The sequence below is a fragment of the Mixophyes fleayi genome, chromosome 2, assembly GCF_038048845.1.
Source record: "Mixophyes fleayi isolate aMixFle1 chromosome 2, aMixFle1.hap1, whole genome shotgun sequence".
NCBI lineage: Eukaryota > Metazoa > Chordata > Amphibia > Anura > Limnodynastidae > Mixophyes > Mixophyes fleayi.
Window position 1 is genome coordinate 310,553,793 of NC_134403.1, and position 19,959 is coordinate 310,573,751.

At 39.0% G+C, this 19,959-nt stretch overlaps 1 protein-coding gene across 1 annotated transcript in view; it reads right to left on the reverse strand.

Annotated features, from left to right (window-relative positions):
- Positions 1 to 14,417, reverse strand: part of BCLAF3 (BCLAF1 and THRAP3 family member 3) — a 71,729-nt gene extending 57,312 nt beyond the window's left edge. The window contains exon 1 of the mRNA XM_075196543.1: positions 14,189 to 14,417. The gene's annotated coding sequence lies outside the window, so the exon portion shown is untranslated. The remainder of the gene's footprint in view (positions 1 to 14,188) is intronic.
- Between the last annotated feature and the right edge of the window lie 5,542 nt (positions 14,418 to 19,959).

A 19,959-nucleotide genomic window follows, 5' to 3' on the forward strand; every position in this document is an offset into this window, starting at 1 on the left:
ACATATTATTACTATGAGCCATAAAGCCAGAAATAAATAGTATATTTCCCTTTAACTGTGTAAATAAGGTGATAATCAGAGTGCAGAGGGAATAATTCATGGAGTATTTTGTGTCAGGATGACCTCAAGTCACATGATCAAACAATCTAAATTTAACTATTATGAGCGGCCTAAAATAAAGAGAATTAAGCCCCTTATTTGGATATCATTTATTATTTGGATATCAAATTACAATTAAATAATACACCTGTAGGCAAATAATGTGTAATAAAATAAAACATTATGTAACTACTAAACATTTGCAGGTTGAGTGAGATTATTATTATGTTTGCTATTATGTTCTTTTACCTGTTCTTTGATATTTGCAAACTGCTGCCACGTGGCCTAGGTTAAACAAAGAGAGCTAAAATCAAAGTAAACAAGAGAAGAAATGGAATTTGGTCAGTGAAGGAAATGCAGCAACCTTGAAAATCCCAGATTAAATATTTGGAAAGAGACTTGGATGATTAGCTAAATAAGCAGACAAAGTATAGTTAGACAGGTGAGCCAAGGCTATAATTCCCTTACGAGTTGTACAGGCAAGTGGTGCTTCTTACTGCGTTCACAGCTGATGGTGCAGGGAAAGCTATTGGTCTACGGGTCTCTATGCCATGCCATGTTTGCTGTCCACAACGGACTTCAATGACGTGTGTTAGACAAGAACATAAGATTATGCTTGTCTGAGTTCTCTAAAAATGCATCAAAATTGACAACTGTGACGCTATTGGGAGCTCATCCATTATCCAGAGGGAAAATCTGACTAAATGTACCATATATTGTTCACCATATAAACAATGAATTCTGTATACAGTTTCTTGTAAGCAACTGCTCACAAGTGGATCTGGTGAGGTAAAGTCCTTGTTGACTCTAACCCTCTGCAGAATCCTAACCCTATCCACTGCTCCAGCTTAGCTGCCTACCACTGAATGTCACCCAGCAGTCTAGTGGTAACCATACCTGTTCTAGGAATCTAACCAAAACCATCAATCCACAGCCCAACCACCAACCTTTTCCTCACTTGGACCAGCAAGGAGAGAAAGACTGAAGCAGTGAGGAGATTGCGTGAGTAATAGGCAGCACAGGAGGAGTCTTAGGGCCAGGGACCATTCTGTAGAGTTTCTAGCTCTGCAATTGCAGCATATGTACGAAACCAAGTGATATATGTTTGTAAAGCAAAGAACACTGTACTACTGCATTAGAGGGGAAAACATGTGATGACATGTTATTTTATTACTAGTACATCACCATACGGACAGGCAGTCTAGGTAAGGTCAGATAATTCCTCAGTTTTCCACTGCCGGTCTGCACTAAGAGACCCTGACAAAATGTGGTATTTCCCTACTTGGGAAAAGTAGATAATTAAAGTTTGGGTTACACTAATGGAAATGGCAGTTTTGTGTGAACATAACCTTTTTTAATTCCCTGTGACCCAGATGCATAGCAAATATGTGAAAATGAATCTGGTTCTAGGGGTACAACATACCGCTGGTCACTAATGGGTTAATGAAGGAGGCTGGACTTTGACCTAACATTTTATTTTTTTTATCACTTCTTGAGCCGGTCATGCAAATCCCACAAAAGTCGGAGATGATTTTCCAGGGTCAGTTTAAACCACAGGTATGCCGTGACCCACCATAAATGTGCTAACTGGAGAATCAGATGCAATTTTCATAAAACTAAATATCTATGTGAAACATAAAACAACATGTCTGCATTATAGTGCAAGTTGCATTTAATTGAAAGCCTGGTATGCTGCATATATTTGTCTGCGCCCTGCACCAGATTTAACATCAAGCACAGCAGGCCTGTATCTATAGGGTGAGAGGTGGCTTACTGCCTACACACCATGAAGGTCAAACTTAGGCTGGGTACACACCATAGGGTTTTCAGCCAACTATCGAGCTAAACAACCGATAAATGACCATTTGGCCCGATATCACATTAATGTGTATATTTGCACAATGAATGACAGTCCTTCCAAACACCGATCGTCGTTTCATTTGATTGTTCAGGAGAACTATAAATCTTGTTTTGCTATGGAACGACGTTGTTCCAATCCTGCAGTGTGTATGCACTCACGATCAGGATCTCCATAGAGTTTACAGAGCCAAGAACATTTCAGCCAACGGTTATGACAGTTGAAGAGTACAGATCTGAGGTAAATCTTGTAAAACATGTATATAGTGTGTACGCATGAACCGGCATGCTGATAGGGGCTTTATTTTTCCCCCCAGTCGTTCATACAATTGTTGTGGATAACACATTGGTCGAAAAATTCTGCTGTGTGCACCCAGCCTTAGAGGGAATGAAAATAACCAATTGACAGATTTTATTGATGTAGGGTATGGGCAATATACTCTGCATGGCAACTTAACTGGAAACTACAGAATGATTTGTATACAAGGTGTGGCTAGTAGTAGAAGAGACAAAGGCTTTGAAGTTTTTGTGACTACAGTCTTCATTTATATAAACCCTGCTCGTCTGAGACTGCATTTTTCTTTTATGCAATAAAATGTAAAGAACACTAGAAAAATAAAAAGGTGTTACGTGTGTGGGTGTTTGCGTGAATAGAACCAAGGACTGAATAGCAACAAAACCCTAAACTACGTATTCTAACAAAATGGTCACATTTAAGTTATGTGACCTGAACCCTTGTCTTACTGTCAACAATACAGCAGATGACATTTCTCTTTACAAGACAGAGTTTTATGGCACATCCATTAAATCACTTACGCAGGAAACATACGGCAGCTTTCTTTGTAAGAACAGGAGCCATCCTTCCACATATAATCTTTACTTTACCTGTTTTGTTGTAGATACTGTTTATATTCTTGCAGCTTAAACTGCACCTGTTGCTTATACGAAATGGAGTCAGACAATTTAGTGCTGATTTAGCATTAGATGCAAGTCCAGATACAAGGTGCAACACTTGCACCAGGAAAGAACGCAAATTCAAGTAAGAATTATTCCTACCAATTTAATAGGAATTTGTGATTTTACTGAGGTACACATTGGTGACTAGTTCCTAGTGAAGACTCAGGAATATTGGTTGAGCCCAGAAAATGGCTGCCTCCATTGTAAAAACTACTGACAGATATAAGTGGCTATATGCTAGACTCCCAATAGCACTTGTAATTTTACATTGTTGTCATAGTAATTGTATAAATTAATGTATTTTTAATATACATGCAATAAATCATGGAACGTGTTTTGTAGCTTAATATACTGTGTTTCTATTATATAGTCCCCTGTCCATACACAGTGACTGTGCCTCCAATACAATTCCCTTACTGAACAGACAACATTTGTTTAGAAGTGAGCACAATGGAGCCAATATTATGACTAAGGCAATCTCCCTGGACCACTCTAAGGGGTATATTTACTAAACTGCGGGTTTGAAAAAGTGGAGATGTTGCCTATAGCAACCAATCAGATTGTAGCTGTCTTTTTGTAAAATGCACTAAATAAATGAAAGCTAGAATCTGATTGGTTCCTATAGGAAACATCTCTGCTTTTTCAAACCCGCAGTTTAGTAAATATACCCCTAAGGCTCTGTACACAATGGAGCTGAAGCAAAGCATGTTGAGGCTTTTAGTTTCATTACACTTGGAGAGCCACAGGTTGCCCAGGACTGCTCTAAGATATTGCACAGTACAGAAAAATCCACAGTAAGGCAAAAAAGCCACGTGGAACAAGGTTTAACGATGGCTTTTATTTTTTCTTACTATGTAACTGCAGTGGCACTTAGTAGTATGATGTAATTAGGGAGTTACACAGATAAATCTTAACTGCTTCCACTAATACTAAATTATGTAAGAATATGCAAAGGACAAGAAGAGTTCTGGAATTACGTTGCTATTATCAATGTATTTGTACACTATGACACAGTTAGGCATACTTGCCAACTCTCCCGGAAAGTCCGGGAAACTCCCGAAATTCGGGTCTGTCTCCCGGACTCCTGGGAGAGCTAGCATTTCTCCCGCATCCCGCAATTCCGATAACCCCCACGGCAAACAGTCATTTTACTCGTGGGGGTGGGCCAAAATTACGCAACTCAAGGCACCCGCCCCCTCTTGCCCTCTAGTCACGCCCATCTCCCGGACGTCCATGCAGTTAGTAGAACTAGCACAAAGGTAAAAGCTGTGCAGAGCAATGATCAGATTGTAGCTATAAATGGTCTAGTGCAGTTTATAAAAAGAAAGGGAACATTTGGTTGTCCTTTAACCAATGTGTCCTGATAATTATTTTTCTAAATGGTCCAATATCTTATTCATCAATGCATTCATGGTATAAAATATACAACTTAATCACACGTATTGTACTAAAATGTTAAAATAAATCACAGCTTAGAATTGCAGGAGGCCGATAGTGAGCATTAGTGATTAGAAATAGTGGCCAGTCATGGCTTTTATGGGCTCTCAAGCTTTACCGGACACCCTTCCAACTTCTATTATGAGAAAGACACTTCTTTGAAATCTTTATTCATTGTCAGACCAGTGGAATACAAAATACATAAAAACATAATGGGTGTATGTAAAAAAAGGGTCACTAGACATTTAGAAAAGGTGTCAACAATGCAATCACTTACCTAAATGGACATAGAAACTGATCTTTTTAAAAAAAAAAAAGAAAGTGAATGGACCAGGAAGGGGAAGAGCGCAGTGTGGCAGACTGCTACGAGAGAGTGGGAGATCCAAGGGGACTTTTATGTGGTGAAAAAAAGGCCTACAGATCCCAAGATTTGGCAAAAACTTTAGATGAGTTGTGCATTATTCCGTAATACAATAGGAACACCAAATTCTGTTAATAACAGCTGTCCTCGCCGGAGTTGAAGGCCATTTCCACTCCGCCGCCGAGAGAAATATTTTTGTAGGTCTTTATGAAATATAACGCCTGACTCAGCAACACACAGCGAAACGCGCGTCGGCGTTATCGCTGGGAGCACTCTGTTTGTTTATTTATTTGGAGAAGTTTGATAATGCAGATTTACCCCTATAACTCCAGAGCTAGAGGGGAAACTGTTAGGTAGTTAGCAATACACTACCCATAATATTGTTCTACACGGAGGTAACAAGCTGGTGTCTTATATTGACACTTACAGACTGATCCCTATTAATAATATAAGGGGAACCTATAAGATAGCCTCAGTGTATGTATCTATTAGATACCTAGTGTATTGCAGCAGCCAGATATTCATCTTGATTGTAATGCAAGCTTAGATTTGTTATCATACCATTAAGCAGTTATGATCTAATATCAATTGATTTCAAGATGGAGACTATACAACGATCTGAGTAGGATTTGACTACATAATACTACAGTTTCTGTACCTCTTGGTTATATGGTACCCTGATTATATTTGTATCAGTGGCAGATTACGAACCCCTGTTCTTGAGTACCATATCTGCATATTATCTATATCTATATTGTCTCCTTACCATATGTTCTTTGGGATCAGAACATATAGGTATAGAACACTCAGTGCTCCCAGTTTTAAACTTTTATTTTAAACTAATAGAGTGATATCAACCTATATTTCGCTTTTAATCTTACCCAATAAAAGTTAGGTTTTAAGGGGATGGTTTAATACTATTATGAATACATAGATCCATAGTGCACCTAGCCTCAACCAACTACTGTTCTTTCTCTCCAATTACAAATGTGGAAAAAGCAAATAATATTCTAACAGCATCCATCATCACAGAAAATAACTAGATTACAGTCCTTTATTAGCACAAATGTGAAATCCTAATATTTTTGAAATGCTTTGCATTTCATTTAAAAAAGATAACTAATTAAAACATGCACAGACGTAGGGGCTGATGCAGAGTGGGATATATGCCAGTGTGTGCAGTGTTAAGTATGCAAATGTGTAGTGCACATGCCCTCTAAGAGAACGCACACATAGGTGAGCATGCAGACTTGTCTGCACCTGACACCTGCGCCAACCTTACCACTGGAGAGCCATGAAGGGGCGGTCTAATGTAGGCCGAGTACAGTAGCATGACCTATTCGCGTCTGATTGCAGAATCATCTCTGCACCTGACACCACAACCTTTATTGCTTGCGGATATATTACAGGATTTAGAGTATGACTGTTGCTTTTTGTTGGCAGATTAGCGTTCTATACAGGTAATTCTACAGTCGGCCCAAATCCTGAGGCATATACTGCAGATGCATGAGCCTTACGCAGCATGCTATGTGTACTGCTCAGCAGATGGCAGACATACGTTATTTTTGCTTGCACCTTTTCTGAACCTAAAATAAATAAAAAAAATTGTACCAAATCTGCATTAGGCTATAACACAAAATAATCTGATAAATCAGAAATATTCAAATCTGTACATCTGGGGAATACTAGATAAGGAAGTAGTAGATATATAACTGTATATCAGTAACCTATTGGACCATGACATGTTATATTATCCAACACTGCATCATTAATAGGCCAGAAGCAGTTACCTGTGCCCAGAGGTAACATCTTTTGAGAAGTACAGCACGTCACAATGTGTCTGCACAAACAGGCATATACAACACAGCGTTGACTGTGTGAAATGCTTTAATTTCTAACTAACATTTTTGTGCAATGTCTTGTTATCTTGGTAGATTATATATATATATATATATATATATATATATATATATATATATATATATATATATACACACACACACACGGTACATGTTACAGGGTCCAAAACCCAATGATCATTTCAGTAAATGTCTATGACTTTCTTCAGGGCCTCTGAATATTAAAATATGTTTCACTAATAATTATATTTCATATGTATGCATTTTTAAGTAAACCTGTCCCATATATAAAATACTACCCATCCCTACCTATTTAGCTATTACAGCTGGACAGACACACATTACAATCCGATCATTCAATCTGAAAAATGATATGTAAAACAATTTCTTATTTTTGGACTAGTGATCGCCACAGACATTACAGTCCTTATATTTTCTATCAGATTATTTAATTGGAGATCACACCATCATTTTACAATACAATCGGAAACGATTTGCATGAACAAGGCCATCAGACACACAATTTTGATTGTACCTATCAATTGATGCAGACATGTACAAAACACAGTTTTTACTTGTACTTACTGAAAGTACCTGCAGATGCTTGTCTTACCTTTATCTTACCTGGCTGGCATCATTGTTCAGAGAGTAGGGAAACTCCAACACTGCACTATTAAAGTACAGAACATGACAGTTCCAAGGACATGACACTAACAAGACTGCCACCAACATATGGTAGATTTTTAAAGACTTCCTCAGAGCTACAGAACTGGCTATTCAATTTAGCTAACCAATTTTAAACAGGAGAAGGGGGGCTTTGAGCACAAGGACGAATCTCAAGCTGCAATCTCTTGATTGTGGCTTGTGATTGGTTTGCCCCATGTGATTGGTTGCTATGGGCAACACCTCCACTTTACCTTTTTAGAAGGTTTGATAAACATACCCCAAGCCTGAAATGGTTGCCATTCAGCTGCACTCGAAATTTAACTACCATTCAAAAAATCTCATGGTATGGGATCTTTCTCATATTTGTGAATATAAACAGAAGCCTTTTAACACATGATCAAAATGAAGCTTAGTACAGTGCTGGAGCAAATTACACTAAAAAAAATTAAAGCTGTTGCTTAACTCTGCAAGTCGTCTCTACTGGTGTCAGTGGTAGCGCGTTACCTGGCTCCTTAAAAGACCCTGAGGGTCCTAGATGTGAATGTCAGGGTCCTGAATTCTATATTATTTTCTATTATTACCCCTGGTTTTGTGGCCCTTTAATAGAAAATTATACATCCAAAATAAAGAGTTCATAAAATGTGTGTGAACACTAACATGATTACAGATCCAGCTATTAACCATGGCAATTGTAAGCAAGTAAAAAGTACTATAGCTGAAAATAATACATACAATTGTGCTCCCCTTAGTTTGAACACATTAGCAGTTTCCTTAACTTGAACATAATTTTAATTCACATGATGAGGATCACATGTACTTCTCAGGACTCACATGAAAGGAAAATACAGACTTCAGACAGAATTATAGAAACCATTTAATCTCGAAGGTTTAGGAGAGAGTTATATGCTTTGGAGATAGTATTGATATTTAAATAAGTCTATTACATCACAAAAATATTTTTTGTCTCTTTACTATGTTAAAGTTTTATATTTATGCTTCTATGTATATACTGAATTGATTTATTTCTATTTTTGTCTGTGTGTATCTATTGAGGATAAGAGGATGATCACCATACACACTGATCCATTCAGATCATTAGAACAGTGGTTCATCTTAGAATCAGGGTTGCTAACTCTGATATGAAAAACAAGCAGCCGCTAAGTGAAAAACAAGCCCAAACCAATCCTAAAAAGCACCCAAAAAGTCCAACTTACAGAGGACAGGGGTGTTAGTGTACTGAAGACCACAACGTTTATTGTTCATTATTAAATACATATAAAGATTTCTACGATCTGTCTTCAATGTTTCCTCAATAGAACATTGGATAAAATACAAATAAAATACTATACCATGTTTCTTACAGTATCTGGTACAGTAAAACATTGACCAATTGTGTTCTCACTGCTGGGTCATTGCATGTCAGTTCAACCAGGGTTGTCCATCACCCATCTCAGATTTCTACAAAAAAAAAATATATATTTTTATCTGCCTTGAAAAACATGAGGCAGATAAAGTAATTTGGATTGGATTTTTGTATTCGGGAGGAAGAGTTACCTTAGAGGTCCAAATTTTGTGGTGATTCCTTAATAAACACCCATGATACTTCAAATAAACTGGATAAAGAAGCTGCGATTAGTAAATTATTTAATAAATTGAAAAATCAATATTTAATCAACTAATTGTCTGACAGTCGAGATATTTGGCAGAAATAGTTGTTTTGACATCCTCTCTTAACTAAAAAAAAAATTAAAAAATATGAGATGGGTGGTGGACATTTCATGTTTTTTAGGTGATTTGATGTGGAATGACCCTGCTATTAAAATGCATTGAATGAGAGTTAATAATTCCAATACTTTATTTATCTACCATGAATGGTGACCAGTCAGGGACAAATACAAGATTAAAAGTGAATGTAATTAGAATAATAATATAATTAGAAGCATGTCCTCTGACTGCTCCCTTGCAGTCAGAGGACATGCAGTTTCACCTTAGGCAATTAATGTGTTAATATGTTAACCCTTAAACAGTGTCACATCTTAAATCCTGGAATGGTCCCGACTGTGCCCTACATCTGCCAGTGATACTAATATTCTACATACAGACAGAGCACATATAAATATAATATACAGTATACATAGAGAATATTCGGTATAAGATACATACTACAGACAGATGTACTGACACAAGAGACTCCTTTCTCCATTTTGAAACCCCCTGGTTACTGGGGCCCTCAGCTATACCCACCCTGTGCATTCCTGCACAGGTTCCCCACTAAACCACACATGGAGATGTGAATTTCACATGTTCTTAAATCCCCAGGCTCCTCTCACCTCTTCCCAGTTGTACGGCTTCCTCCAGCTGAGAGCTCCAGCTAACACACCTGCCAACAGCTGAGGTCACGCCCACTTAAGAAGAGGCCAGCAGCGTCCAACACTGAAGCGTTCCTACACTCAACAAGGCAATAAAGCTTTTTTTTTTTCAAAAAAAGAAGAAAAAAAAAGAAAAAAGTGCCGAGCTCGTAAAACCCAAAAACCCGCAACAAGCAGAAAAAACGCAACTTAAAAATAAAACAAGCACAATTCCGCTTGTTATAAGCGGAATTGGCAGCTATGCTTAGGATACATTGAGAGAATATAGAAACAAATACTGTTTGGAACAATAAAGTTGTTGAACAACCAAGCCTCTTTTTCGGCTGAGACTTCCTTGGAGCATACCAGAGGTTCTGGGTAGTCGTACGGAGACCCGGAAAATGTGATTATTTAAAGAACAAACGGAACAGAGATGGGCACAGCCTTAATAAAGACCCCAGTTTAGGGGTTGAAACGCGTTGGCACCGACAAGCTATCGTCGGGACACAGTACTTTTGTTTTCTGGTACGAGTTCACTTCTCAGTGATTTGATTTGTTAATGAAGTTGAGTGTTTTTAGTTGTTTTTATCAGCTTTATTAAACGAGCATTTACTTGCTTTGAGGTAATGCACAAGACCCTTTGTTTTTACATTTCTTTCATCATATGTCATTTGCGTATGGAGGAGAGAAGATGACATTAAGAAATTGATGGGGAATGAAAAGGAGTTACAAGAAAATTTATAGAAGGTGTTCTAGTCATATGAATGGCTGTAAGCATATACCCGAAAGGGGATCAGTTGGAACGAACATCACCTGGTGCACCTTTATTGATATATAGCTTCTACATGGAGTAAAGTGAAGGACATTCATTTAATGGTGGAGGACTCATTCCCATTCAGTTTTCAAAGATATATTCCACTATGTTGTTTTTTAATTTTATTTTTTATGTGAGTCCTGAGAAGGACATGTGATCTTCATCATATGAAGGAAAATTATGTTCAAGCTGAGGAATCTGCTAATGTGTTCAAACTAAGGGGAGCGCAAGTGTATGTATTATTTTCAGCTATTTACAATTTAATTTGAATATTGGGTGGATATTGAGGATACAAACACAGCTGGAAACCAGATTGAAGCACCAGATTTGAGTTCTAATTTTTGCTGTTACTAAGCAAAAAGTACAACTGCACAATATATATATTCCTGACGAAGTTGTTGAGCAACGAAACGCGTAGAGTATTGGAAGAGCTTTACAGCTGAATATCTGCTGACTATGGACTATATTGCCGTTCAAGTCATTTTATTATATGCTATCTTGCAAGAGTTCTTCTGGTACGTGTAAATCATTTATGTATTTTAACCATTAAAATACGGTAATGCACTATGGAGGCGCCCCTGTCTGCTTGATTTTTTGGATGCCTTGTATGCCCGTGGAGATCGGGTAAAAGAAGGGAAGATGCGCAGTGTACATACTGCTAGTGCTGCAGGGATTCTAGCCACATATATTGATTGATTCGGCTGGACTGATATTTGATTTATGTTTAAAGACTATTTGAACTGTCTTTTTGGCGCACTGTATAATTGCACTTTTTAAATATATATATATATATATATATATATATATATATATATATATATATGATGGTTTAGATTATCTGCCATATCTTGAACATATATAATTTTGATTATAATATATAATCTGACAGGAGGTACTACCACTCTAAACAAATTTAAATTCACAAAGGAGGAAGAATTAGAGGTTATTATGTGTAATATTATTAGAAATCCATAATCACTACACAATATAACAATAGGCAAGTGTAATTCATAGCTTTCCTATTTGTGTTACCTAATCTGTGTAATAGTATAAAAAAAATCTATAATTACAATATAATGTATATAATCTAATAATAGATAAGCGCAATTTACAGCTCTTATATCGGTGCTATATAAATTGTAAACTACAGCTGGTCAAATACAATTTTGAATTAATTTATAAGAAAAAAAACCAATAGATTACTTACAACTATCTAACGGCTCTATGGTTGAAGAGTATGATTAATAACTCCAATTGGGGAACACTAAGGGCCTGAGTCATTAAGGAGAGCAAAGCAAAAAAAGAGTAACTTTGCACCTTGGCAAACCCATGTTGCATTGGAGAGGGGGGGGGGTAAACTTAAAATGTGGGGACAGATTTATGGGGTAGGGCATGTCCTAGATCAGTGGATTCCAAACTTTTTCAGTTCAAGGCACCCTTAGGGTCTCCAAAACTTTTTTCAAGGCACCCCTAAGCCAAAATAATTACCAAGTAGTCCCCCGCCTTGCTTAGCACTGGCCCTGGCCGAGGCACCCCTGTGAGATCTCCAAGGCACCCCGGGGAGCCTGGGCACACAGTTTGGGAACCACTGTCCTAGATGAACTTTCAGTGTAAAAATAAAGTCATCAAGTGTTTGTGTGCTACATGACAAAAAAAGCCAGTATTTTCTTTATGTGCAAAATAATAAACTAATTGCACCCCTTACATTGCAACATGGTTTGTCCAGGATCAAATTTTCTCCTTTTTTTGCCTTGCTCTCCCTGATGAACCAGGCCCAAAGAATCTAACTATTGCTACAACTGATCCATATTGACCTTAACCTAGAGGACATATTATAATGTGTGTGTATATATATATATATATATATATATATATATATATATATATATATATATATATATATGAGAGAGAGAGAGAGCACTCCCAGTGTAAGGCTTTTAATTCACTATACTTTGCAAACTTTAATAAATTTGCTGAAATAATCTTATTTTTAGTTTATATACATTTAATAAAGATCAATAAAGTTGTGAGTTTAAATTATTATAAGCTCTACCAAATAAAATGTAGTTTGTTTAGCACCACAATAAAACACTTGCTCTCTCTTCCTCCTTGGTAACTGTAATGTCAGATATTATGCTAATCCTGAATGATCAAGGGAAAATATTCAGCTGGGCATAAAATGAAAAGGATGATGCATAAGGACTGTGAAGCCGCCCTTAATACGCTGCCCTTTGTTTTCCGTGACTTGAATGCAGCAGTAGCACACCTCAGAATCTCATGATCACTATGTAGACTGCACTGGAGTACTCACAGTATTGACTATGTCAGTGTTTTACCTTATGTAATACTGGAAGGACTAAATAAAGCCTACTGTGTTTATGGTCCATTCAGCATTTGATCAATCATTAGGTCTCTATTTACAGGACTATCCATGCTATTTACCCCCCTCTCCAGCGACTGCAGAGCAAGGCAGACAGCTCGACAACCACCTGTGTATATAGAAGTCCTATGGTCATTACATCCTGGGCATTTTAGATTTGTGTTTGCTTTGTGTTGAGTTCAGCGCAGTGGCATTGAAGATAAATAGCATGTACATGATAATGGTCCATGGATGCAGTTGTGCTTGTTTTATTTAACATTTACTCTAAAATGTATACTTTCACACATTACACCAATCACAAACACTCCTTTTCAAAATAATGAAAACAAAGTTATATGACTGCATACACGTTTACAGACACTGACAAGCAGTCAATATACAGTTGTGAACAATGATTATCCATGATGATCTTAATTAAATTCTGCAATTAACTTAATTTTGCTGCATTTGTCTATAACTGTCAATGTATTCATACAATTTCCAAGAACACTCTGGGGCTGTACTAATGCATAGGTCTTTCTAACTTCATAACTTGACATGACAAATGGATAAAATAAAAGTTGACCAAAAAGTCTTTATACATAATAAAAACTATAAAAAAAAATAAAATGAAATGTCTAGTATAAACAATAAGCATGAAAAGTACATACCGAGAAATGAAACAAAAACTAGAGAGTGGTACAGTTAAGAAAGGAACCTTGTAATTGTGAACATCACACAAGGACAAAAACTGTCAATGTCACTATAAATTGAGAACAGTTGGACAGTGTGATTTATTCGTATGCAATATTAAAAGTCTTTATACAGAATACCAATGAACTTTTCAGAAATGATAACTCTGCAGGTACTTGCACCGATCATGGTACAGAAAAGTGTGATTCCTGCTCACAAATTGTGTCACCAGTAACAAAACAAAAAAATCCACCAAATATACTATTGGGTAACGGGCTAGATAAATCAGAATGGAGAACAAAAGGAAACTGAGGACTGATGGAGAAGAACTGAGCAAAGAGTGAAACCTTTCTGTGCTTTTAGTGGAGAAGGAAATGGAGGAGGGCGATTACAAAGGAAATACTAATAGTCTGGGCACACAGCATACCAACACTGTGCCTAATGAGATTAGGAGAGGCCTTGTTCAGCAGCACAAGGTGCTTTGCTCAGACGCCCCTTGCTGGCACCCACTGCAGACAAGAGATCAGCGAGGTACAAGCAGTGAGAGCACAATCCTGTCCATCTGCTGCAATACTAACATGACCGACGGCCGCCAGTCATCACCCCCAGAGCCCAGATATACAGTATATACCACATGTGTTATCTGATCCCATGGGGGGTCCCCACAAACAATCTGTCTCTTATATAAAGTGAATAGTGACAGCACATTTGGCCCATCCCGTGCTAGGGGACACTTACCTGTGCGGCAGTAGGTAGTCGGTGTGCGGGGTCCAGGAGGAGGGGGCAGTGGTGGTGGGTACAGTATGATAGATAGGTGTGCGGTCACCCCATCCGAGCTGCTACTATTACTGCTGCTGCTATCGGCTGTGTCCTCCCCCGGAAGTGAAAGCTGAGCTCAGCCCCGCACTCACAGCAGCAGCATGCTGCAGACCTGGCCGGGGACACTACACATGCTGCAGATCTCACTACTGTGCCCCACAACTGCCCACTGATCTAGTGGCTGGTTCACCAGGCTGGTGGCAGCGGTGGGTTACACAACCACTGTGCCCTCATCGATCACTGATTCCTAATTTTAAAATAATGAACTGATCAAATAACTTCGCTGCTGTCTAGGACTGATCTCTGTCAGCATCTGCAGCGCTCATGCCTTTTTTTTTGTATCTCCTTGGAAATCTCAATGAGATTTTTGCTGGACTGATTCAGAGATTGGGGGGGCGGGGTTCAAATTGTTAGGTAGGGAAAATGCACTAAGGGATGATATTCAGAAACTTGCTAAATAAATGCATCTCTATGCGGGGTGGCAAAATGTATCCCTGGGAGCAAACACAGCACAAGTAGCAGCCAATCCTTAAAGATGATGCATCTTAAATAATGAAAATTAAAAATGCAAAGAAAAATAAACCTCTTTATATTGCGTTTTATTTTTTTAAATCTTCTCCAGCACTTTTTTTTTTTAACATACCTGGCTGATTATAATGGGGTATATTTACAACAATATATAGCAATCACACTGTCCCCCTGTAGTGTTGTTTGTTTACTGTATTGTATTGTCTTGTTGTTTTCCCTCTGTACAGCGCCCACAGAAGTAGGCACATCCCCTATTTTCCAACCTCAGTTCCCAGAACCGTGCTATTGGTGTGCGCCTGTGTATCCAAAATGCAGACAAATAAGAACATTTGTGTATGAAAATGCATTGCGCATACACTTTTGTAAATAGCCCTTACCATCATCATCATCATCAGCTATTTATATAGCGCTACTAATTCCGCAGCGCTGTACAGAGAACTCACTCACATCAGTCCCTGCCCCATTATTGTGTATTTTCTCTTCTCTTGACATATATGGTATGTTCCATGGCAGTCTATTTAGCAGTCAGTACACATGATAACATTAGTGAACTGAACCATGTGAAGAAGTTAGAGCTCTGATTATATTAAGTGTAATATATATCTACCTTTCTTGTTGTTTCCCTGTTACAAATACATCTAAACAAAGGCATATTATATAACTCTCTCTAACATCCTCACTTGACCTCTCCCAGTGGATTGAATCATCTACTCATAAGGATGGCCACTGCCTTGATCTTGTTTTCTCTAGACTATGCTCAGTTTCTAACTTTATTAATACACCCTTCCCCCTCTCGGATCATCACCTTATCAGCTACACTCTCACCCCCACTGCTCTAACCTCTCTACTGTCTAACTCAACCAAGCCTCCTCATACTCGTAGAAATCTGAATTCTATTAATCTTCAACAGTTTTCCACCTCTCTCCAACACCTTCTCTCCCCTATCTCTACATTCTCATCCCCTGAGATGGCAGTACCTCTTTTTCACCTAACCTTAGCAACGGCCCTTGATCAAGTGGCTCCAGCGACACTTCATACTACACGTCGACTTCGATGTCAACCGTGGCACACCAAAGCAACACGAAATCTTCAAAAACTGTCCCGTAAAGCAGAACGTCACTGGCGTAAATCTCGAAGCTCTAATGACTTCTTCACATATACTTCTGTCTACCACTCCTATCGAAATGCTCTGGACACTGCAAAACAAACATACTTTCAATCTCTTATCTATGCTCAGGCTTCTAACCCCAAACGCCTTTTCAATACATTTAATCATCTTCTCAATCCTCCCACCCCGAACCCTCCATCTACTATCAGTGCTCAGGATCTTGCTACCTACTTCAAGGACAAGATTGATAAGATCAGACTAGAAATGGTATCCTCTTCCTCAACAAGCCATCAGCTCATTTCCTTCCCACTACCCTCTGACACCCTCTCTTCATTTGACCCCACAAATGAAGAGGAAATTTCTACGCTCTTCTTATCTTCCTACTCTACCTCCTGTCCTCTTGATCCTATTCCCTCACAAATTGGTAGATCCCTGTCTTCTGTGCTCATTTCACCTCTAACTCAAATCTGTAATCTCTCACTCTCTACTGGCATCTTTCCATCACTATACAAGCATGCAGTGATTACTCCTATTCTAAAAAAACAAAACTCCGACCCAAACTCTCTCTCAAATTACCGTCCCATCTCTCAGCTCCCTTGCCCCTCCAAGCTTCTAGAGAGACTTGCCTACACTCGCCTCACACGCTTTCTTTCCGCAAACAACCTGTTGGATCCTCTTCAGTCAGGCTTTCGTTCTCAACACTCCACAGAGACTGCGCTGACCAAGGTTGTTAATGATCTGATCACTGCTAAGACTGAACGCCATTACTCTCTCCTAATTCTCCTTGATCTCTCGGCTGCATTTGACACAGTTGACCACTCTCTTCTCATACAAACGCTGCAATCCCTAGGTCTTCAAGACACAGTTCTATCCTGGTTCTCATCTTACCTCTCTAATCGCTCTTTCACTGTTAATTTCTCTGGAGCCACATCTGCTCCGCTTCCCCTATCAGTTGGAGTACCACAAGGCTCGGTGCTAGGTCCTCTGCTGTTCTCTATCTATACCGCTTCTCTTGGAAATCTAATAAGTTCCTTTGGCTTTCAGTATCATCTCTATGCGGATGATACCCAAATCTATCTATCCTCTCCTGATATCTCGACATCTGTGTTGTCCCGTGTAACTGACTGTCTTTCTGCCATTTCATCTTGGATGTCCTCTCGTCAACTCAAACTTAATCTTTCTAAAACAGAGTTAATAATATTCCCACCCGCCAACAAGAGCATACCTGACATTTCTATCTCTGTTGATAACATGACCATAAATCCCACCCCACAAGCTCGCTGCCTAGGTGTAATCCTTGATTCACGCCTATCCTTTGTTCCCCACATTGACTCTATATCTAAATCATGTTACATACATCTAAAGAACATTTCCAGAATCCGCACATATCTCACACAAGACACTGCTAAAACCTTAATTCATGCACTAATCATCTCCCGCATTGACTATTGCAATTCCCTCCTTACTGGTCTTCCCAAAAACAGACTCAAACCCCTAAAATCTATTTTGCATGCTTCGGCAAGACTGATTTTTCTTGCAAATAGCTATTCCTCTGTTGAATCACTCTGTATGTCTCTACACTGGCTGCCTGTCTTCTACCGAATCCAATATAAAATACTTTTACTAACCTACAAGGCCATCAACAAGGCTGCACCAACATACATCTCCTCTCTTGTCTCAAAATATCTCCCAACTCGGCAACTCCGTTCTGCAAAAGATCTGCGTCTCTCATCCACCCTCATTACATCCTCCCATTCCCGGTTACAGGACTTTTTTCGGGCTGCACCCACTCTATGGAACTCTCTCCCTCGCACAATAAGACTCTCCTCTGTTCTACAAACTTTCAAGCGTTCTCTGAAAACCTACCTATTCAGACAAGCGTATAATATTCCTCAACCACCATCTTAACCTCACTACCTTTAGCCTGTTACACAATTTCACACAAGACAACTACCCCCGGACCAACATTATTGTGTGACAGGATCATTTAGCTTATGAGTCACCCTACCTTTGCAGTCTGGCTGGGCCAAGATGCAAAATGTATACTTAACCTCATGTGTCAATCTCCCATTGTCCCATAGATTGTAAGCTTGCGAGCAGGGCCTTCTCACCTCTTTGTCTGTTTTACCCAGTTTGTTTATTAGTTTATTACGTTTGTCCCCAATTGTAAAGCGCTACGGAATATGTTGGCGCTATATAAATAACTGATGATGATGATGATGAATGGGAGATTTGTATTTAATTGTTATAAAATAAGAATTATATAGTCAAAGGTTCCACATTTGAAGACCAGGACATGGAAAATAAATGAAGTGCGATCCCATTTTAGGATTTGCTTCATCCAACCCCTTTTCTCAGTTACTCTCCATCACATTTGATTCTTATGGCTCAAAGATGTTAATTACCATACAGACATATCCTATCGGATAGGGCTCCCATGTGATAATAGGAAATAGGCTAATAAATATATTTTAGTACATTTGACAACTAAAATTAATTATACTGTGGTTTTATGGACTGATCTAACAGAACTTAATTTTAATGCAGCATACTGATTGTGTACAGTGGCTTCCATGCTTTCCTCTGAAGTACTGTACCGCTATATACTGTTTCTTAAAGAAATACAGAAGCAGAAGGGGGTTCTTATGTACTTTGCTGTCATTTCCCCAATTTCACACTTCCTGTAACCCTGGTCTGTATTTACCATATAACTATACTAGGCATATGCCTAGTGCAGCACTTTTAATGGGTAGTTTTATGTTAATACTATAATTGCTACAATATTGTAAACCCGTTAGTTTTCCAATGATATGTAACACCCCCCTAGTGGTGTTCTAGTAAAACCCTGCACTTCAGTGAATACATGAGGGGTCACCTAGAGGGTAAGCTAGAAGTTTATAAAAAGTTACATAAACTGGTTACCATGGTGATAACCCACCCCAGCCTGTGAGACTGAGTGAGAGGGACAGAGGAGAGGAAAGATGTAGCTGGGGACCTGGGGTGGAAGCTCCCAGGCTCCCCCAGCATTGCCTGGCTGTCTGAGCGTGGTGACTGAGCCAGGGCAAGGAATGTGTGCCCTGGATGAGGGGGAGAACTCCATGCCACTATAGATAACCCAAGAGAGAGGGGGACACGTCGCATGGAAGAGACCCTGGAGGAGGGTAGCTACAAGAGGCATGGTAGCTGTAGTGTCAGATCCTGAGGCTGAGAGTACACAGAGTGACGTGTCAGAGCACAGGAGACATCATCCCCGCAGAGGAGGGATGAGCTGCAGTTGAGAGGTACACAGCGTGATTCAGAGCTGCATGGAGGAGAAGCTGCCTGCCTGTTAGCATCCATGTGAGTGCCCCTGCAGAGGAGGGTGATCTGCAGTGAGTATGGAGTGTAAGAGACATGTAAATTATGTTATTTAACACCTGGATAACATTAAGAACTGTGCTGGAGAGAGTAAAGAGATGTATATATTTTTCTTTATTGCGGCAACCATTATGATTATCGTGCTGGAGGAAGAGGAGTGTAAATAAAAATTCAGTTTATCATAGAGATGGTCTGGCGCCCAAATTATTGTGACTTTTGTTACACTGCACCACAAAGTGACATTACCTGTGTCTCACTAACTACAGAGAAACACCTGCATGTGCAGGGACCCCCTGATCATTTACACCCATGCCCATCAGCTAGCCAGGGCTTGTGAAGGAGGTGCACTGTGTAACCTTTGCACCCCACATTACACACAGTGACAGGGGGTTACAGATATATAATGAATATGTTGTTGCTGGACAGAGGACAATTACTAATTTAGAGTGTATTCATTCACAATACATTGGATAGACACCTTTAAATACTAACCTGTCTGTATCCACTGACATCACATACATCTATAACTCATACTATGTTTCCTTTCACATGTTTTCTCAATGCCAGAATACTGTTTGCTGAATGCTAACCATTATGCTAAACAGTGGTTGCATAGTTTACTGTGTAAAATATATCCCTGTCAGAAACATTACATCAGCTGTGTGGATGGAATAGACAAGTAACTCTTAAAACAGGT